Source organism: Anolis carolinensis, chromosome 1, assembly GCF_035594765.1.
Source record: "Anolis carolinensis isolate JA03-04 chromosome 1, rAnoCar3.1.pri, whole genome shotgun sequence".
Lineage (NCBI taxonomy): Eukaryota > Metazoa > Chordata > Lepidosauria > Squamata > Dactyloidae > Anolis > Anolis carolinensis.
Window position 1 is genome coordinate 329859945 of NC_085841.1, and position 6793 is coordinate 329866737.

The window sequence follows — 6793 nt, forward strand, 5'->3', positions numbered from 1 at the left end:
GGAAGCAACTGAACGAATAAACAACAAATGTCAAACATGTCATTTAATAATGTGTGCTGTTTGTTTGTTTGCTTACTTCAGGTAAAGGTAAAGGTTTTCCTCTGACATTAAATCTAGTCATGTCTGACTTTGGGGGTTGGCGCTCATCTCAATTTCTAAGCTGAAGAGCCGGCGTTGTCCATAGACACCTCCCAGGTCATGTGGCTGGCATGACTGCATGGAGTGCCATTACCTTCTCGCTGGAGCAGTACCTATTGATCTACTCACATTTACATGTTTTCGAACTGCTAGGCTGGCAAAAGCAGGGGCTAACAGTGGGAGCTCACCCTATTCCCCCGATTCAAACCACCAAACTTTTGGTCAGCAACTTCAGCAGCTCAGCAGTTTAACCTGCTGCGCCACCAGTGGCTCCTTTTGCTTGCTTTACTTCTATTAGTTCCTTCATAATCTGTGACTCTGATCTATAGCTCATTTAGCCTGGCAGTGGGCCAACATGCCCAACAACAACACAAGTACAACCATGCTCCCAAACAAGTGGCAGACTTGTTGCAAAACATGACGGTTTTGTGCTTCATTTGTAAAATCATAACATAATTTGATGTTTAATAGGCTTTTCTTTAATCCCTCCTTATTATCCAACATTTTCGCTTATCCAACATTCTGCCGACCCGTTTATGTTGGATAAGCGAGACTCTACTGTGTTTTGAATTGACAAACTATTGCAAAATGTGCTGCATGATGTCCCGCAAATGCAAAGTTTTTGCAGTTTAATAAACCTTTTCCGTATTTTTATGATAGAACCAGTTAGGAAAAGACATTCATATCCCAAGAACAAAAATCATATTAATGTATTAATTCAATGGGTTACATTTAATGTCACTTTGGACTGCTTCTTCCCATTTCCACAGCCACAAATTCTTATAAAAACAGAAATAAAATGTTTGATTTGCTCTTTCTTATTCATTATTGTGCTAAATGAGATCACCCAAGCCACAACAAGAGAATCTTGTGACACCTTAAATTGAATGGGAATCTTGGCAATTACATGGGTGAAACCATGCTCTTCCAATATATTTGGCCAATTTGGATGGACTCTATGGCCAATTTAGTTAAATATGTTATTTCTATATAATGTACAGCCAGCTGAGAATAACAGAAAAAAAGGTTCTGCTAAATCCAGCACTCTGCTTCCCATGAGGAGAACGCCAAGGTGGTTTAGGTTTTGGACTAGGGCTTTGGCGGGCAGGGCTCAAGTCTGAACTCAGCCAAGGAAACCCACTGGGTGACCTTGGACAAGTCATGCACTTTCACCTAAGAGAAAGGCAATGACAAACCACCTCTGGATACATTTTTGCCAAGAAAACACAATGATAGTATCCCCACAAGTTGGGGTCACCATGAAAATAGATAACAACAACAAAACATTTTGTTCCTTTGCGGCCAAGCAAATGTCTGTGGCAAGCCCACAAGCGAGACAGGAGTGCAATAGTTTCCTCCCACTTGTATTCCCTAGTAACTGGTACTGGGAGGCATACTGTATCTCACATCAAGTTGATATACAGCCACTGCAGCTAGCAATCCTTGATAACTTTATCCTCCATGAATGTTCATAATCCTTAAAAGCCATGCAACTTAGCAGCCACAGCTACATCTTGCGGTAGCAAATTCCCTATTTTAATGCTGTATTTTGTGAAGAAGGACTTCCCGTTATCGGTTCTAAATCTCCCACCACTAAGACTAAGTTTGGATCCAAGCCTAAGTACATATAGTTGCATTTGTTTCACATTAATCTCTTGCTTTTTGATATAGCCCATTCCTGCCTCTTTTTTCTCATTTCCTCCTTTTTTTTTTCCTCCACCGTTTAGGCTGTAATTGTTTTGAGATAGGCATCTCTCCTAGTATTTCATTGGGAAGTGCAATGTTACATATTGGCACTGTATACATTAAGAACAATGATAACACAAAACACAATAAACCATCCTCAACATTTGGATGCTACAGTTTAAAATTGAAACATCTTTAAAAGAACAGTAGCCAATTACAATGCACACAGAGGAAGTGTGGAGACAAGAAGAAACCAACTCCTATAAGGAACGGATAGAAACACTGGGTGTGTTTAGCCTGGAAAAGAGAAATTTAAAAAGAGGCCTGGCTGTGGCTTTTCAATATCTGAAGTAGGGATGGAAAGAATATTTGTTCTTATTCATTTCCTGATTGAAAGGGAGGCTCCCAACACTTGGGAAACGTAGTTGGGAGGAATTTGGTTTTGCACATAGACAGAAAAGCGGTTCTTTTTTATTTATTTTTCTGTACAGCAAACTGCATAGAAAACACTTTAAGAAAGTGCCATAAAAAACTGCAAAGAAGTATATATTAGAAAAACATCAGGCAGAGCAGTGGCTGTACTGAACAGCGTTTTCTGGGAGTTGTAGTCAAAAAAGGAACCTTTCCAAGTTCTGGCATAAGGGGAAGCCTTGTAACAGGCGAGACTCCCTTGGGAGGTGGCCAGTGTGTCTTTGCTGGAAGCATTTCATCAAGAGCAATTCCATTGCTGAATCCTGATTCTGGCTAGAGTTTGGACTAGAAGATGTCCAACCCCCCGCCTTCCAGTTGTACTAAGCTACAGAAATACCTTTCAAATGCCATTTATAATGGAATCAGGTCTGTGTCTGATTAATAGCAGAAAAGAGAGTGGGTGGGAACCTGGCATTTGGGCTGAAATAATTTATTTCTTCCTTTTTGCAGATCACCAATCTCCCTCTTACATTTTTAGGGCACTCGATGCCAAGGTCACACTAACCTTCCCTGGGAATGGGCCAGAAGGATTTTCTCAGACAGTTTACAGTGGTGAAGCCTCCCACAGCTGAAATAACAACTGTTTTAACCCAAAACACTGATCTATCAGCCAATGGGAAAGATAAAGAATTGAGGACCAGGGTGAGAGAAAACACTATGTAGCATCACTCTCTTTAAGGGAAATAAATGAATCAAGTCTGATCTAATTTCCAAGCATAGGCAACCCCCATGTTACGAACAATATAGGTTCTGTAGGTTTTAAAGATGAATTTGTTTGTAAGTCAGAATTTTTCAGTGTAATCCAGCCAAAACTCCAACAAGACAAAAAAGGATAACTTTCTGGACTGGATTAACCATTAAGCAAAATAAGCATGTGTTTAGGGCATCAAGAGAAGGGTGGAAGGGAGACACCACATACATTTTCCATTACCAGGTTTACCATCGGTCAAATGGTGCAAAACTGCAAATGGTGTAGCTGAACCAGGTTTCACAAAAAGGATCTCCATAATAAAAGACTTTGCAATTAGAAATAGGTGGAAATTTTGTTTCAAATGTCGTTAAAGTGGAAGTACAGGCAGTCCACAAGTTACAAATAGATAGGTTTGTTCTGAAGTTGAATTTGTAGGTAGGTCTGAACAGGTACATTTTTAAAGTGTAACTCCAGTCATATATATCACACACAACACACATATATATACAGTAGAGTCTCACTTATCCAACATAAACGAGCCGGCAGAACGTTGGATAAGCGAATATGTTGGATAATAAGGCGGGATTAAGGAAAAGCCTATTAAACATCAAATTAGGTTATGATTTTACAAATTAAGCACCAAAACATCATGTTATACAACAAATTTGACAGAAAAAGTAGTTCAATACGCAGTAATGCTATGTAGTAATTACTGTATTTATGAATTTAGCACCAAAATATCACGATGTATTGAAAACATTGACTACAAAAATGCGTTGGATAATCCAGAATGTTGGATAAGTGAGACTCTACTGTATATATAATCCAAAGCTAGCGCTCTCTCTCTCTATATATATACACACACACACACACACACACAACAAGAGAGAGAGAGAGAGAGGGAGAGAGGGAAGGAGGGAGGGAGGGAGTGAGCTTTGGATAGCATAGGGAAGGGTTAATACCCCAGTGGTGTTTGTTTTGCTGACTGTGCCCCTGTTCAGAAGATTACACCACACTTTCTATCCCTGTGACCATTGGATTTTGAAAAACCAAGCTTATTGTGGAAACAAGGATTGGCAAGAAAGCTTCAGTGGAGACCCCTTTTCCCCATGATAATACTTTCAGAAGTGAATTTCCCTTCCTAAGGGTAGATTTCTCCTACTTCCTGTTGTCTCACCCCTGTTCTGTAACTCGGGGACTGCCTGTAGTACAAAAGATACTATAGGCACCCAGAATCTGAGAAGGACACTCTCTCTGTACATATACTATATAGGAAAAAAGAGTACAGCCTCCGCAATATCTCATTCAAATAAGGTGCCTTGGGATTGTTACTCTTTGGACCAGAGAACAGAGTTATGAGTAAAAACAAAACCTTATCCCTGAGAATTGCCAAGATTAAACTGTGAAAGAATGAGTCCACTCTCATGGCCAGATAGGTCTTATAACTAGAAAAAAACTCTTCTTATGTTTTAATCTAAAGTACCAGCTTTTGAAATATATGGTTTCAGGTTGATGAAATGACATTACAAAAGCAAAATGTGATACCTCCAGTAACTATACAACAAGAGTTTTTGTTCATATGACCGAGGGCCCTTCCAGACAGATCCTATATCCCAGGATCTGATCCCAGGTTTTCTGTTTATTCCAGATTATCTGGCAGTGCAGACTCATATAATCCAGTTTAAATCAGAAAACCTGGGATCAGATCCAGGGATAAATGGCCTTTCTGGGGGCCCTTCCAGACAGCCCTATATCCCAGAATATCAAGGCAGAAAATCCCACAATATCTGCTATGAGCTGGGTTATCTGAGTCCATACTCTGATAATGTGGGATTTTCTGCCTTGATATTCTGGGATATAGGACTGTGTGGAAGGGAATGGATAATAAAATACTGTTGGTTGTGGGGATTCAATATTAGTAACAACATTTTTATGTCTTGACCTATCAATACTAAAAAAATACACAAATGACACCTTGTATTTGTTCCTTTGACATGACTAGAAGAGATTAAGTGTAGAAGGGGAAGTGCAATTTCCATAAAAGGTGTGTGAGACTTGTTTATTTAAGCAAGATCATTCACCAAGATTAAAATGACTAGTAAGTTATCTCCTGAAATATTTACTTACTTCATTTTAATTCCTTCCTTCCTTCCAGGAACTCAGCACTTTCCCTATGCTGTGAAATAGTGCAGGCTGCAATAAAATAGAGTAACTTCATTTTTACATTATTCAATCATTCCCTTTCCAAATGAGTCCTGTTATTTTGTTTAGAACTAAAATTGTCTCTCTTTAACCACCTTGGCTTCAAATAAGGGTTATCAATTTAGATTGCTTTTTAAAGGGATCCTGGATATGGATTTCTTACGTGGTTTCAGTTCCGCCAAGAGGGTCGAGCTCCCAAAGCATTGAATGAGACACAGACAGATTGAAGGCAAAATCAGAGATGTTTGTTCTTCTTGGACAAAGGGAATGTCAGCAGAATCTGCACTCCAAAAACTGACATAGCTCAGTGCAAACACACACACACACTAATATATATATATATATATATATATATATATATATATATATATATATATATATAATAAATTATTGACAATTCACATTGGTTTTGTTCTTTCTGTGAACATGGTGATGGCCTTTGTTTGGTATCTTCTGTTTCTTGTTCGCTCTGAGAGTATCCTGTGCATTTTGTACCTGTCTATCATTGTCTTGGTCTTGTATTATTATTATTTTGTTTATTCATACCTCACTTTTTGTCTCCACAAGGAGACTCAAAACAGCTACAATACAATAAAACTATTTGTGCGCATAAGGAAAACAGGAAAAAAAACCCAGTAGCTCTTAAGACCATTGCATATTCTGTGTATGGCGCCCCCAGTGGCACAGTGTTAAAGCACTGAGCTGCTGAGCTTGCAGACCAAAAGGTTGCAGGTTCAAATCCCGGGAGCGGAGTGAGCACCCGCTGTTAGCTCCGGCTTCTGCCAACCTAGCAAATGTACAAATGTGAGTAGATCAATAGGTACCACTCTGGCGGGAAGGTAACGGCACTCCATGCAGTCATGCCTGCCACATGACCTTGGAGGTGTCTACGGACAACGCCGGCTCTTCGGCTTAGAAATGGAGATGAGCACCAATCCCCAGAGTCGGATATGACTGGACTTAACGTCAGGGGAAACCTTTACCTTTTACTATATTCTGTGTGCCTTCCCGGGGTATTATGAAAGGATTATGGTATTTAAAGTGCAGCCATTCTTTGGGGTCTGAGTTACATACAGTGCTTGTGCAACATTCAAGGGGGTTCAATGAAAGATTGTCAGAAACGAGAGATGAATTCAACTCCCCAAGTCACCCCTATGGAGCCTATGGGGTTCATCTTTTTGGGGTCATTTTCAACAACAGATTCAAAATAAATGTACTATGAGGAGGCCTTGGGTTACCAAATTTGAGATTATATTTTGCTGCATGCTGCTTGATGTGGTTAAAGGAATGGGGACTGCTGAAGAATAAAAGACTTTGGCAAATAGAAGTTGAGGTTCAGTTGGTACAAATATGGGTACTTTGAATGCAATGTTCCTGCTTCTTGGCAGGGGGTTGGACTAGATTACCCACGAGGTCACTTCGAACTCTGTGATTCTATGATAAGATTAAAGTGAAAACAGTTTTTAATAATCATTACATGAGGTGTGTCTCACTGATTTGATGGAAAAGATTCAAATTCAAATTATGCCAGAAAATGGCACTATAGGTCTCAACACTGGAAGCCTTTTATAGAAAAGAAGCAACTAGGGCTCCATCTATACTGAC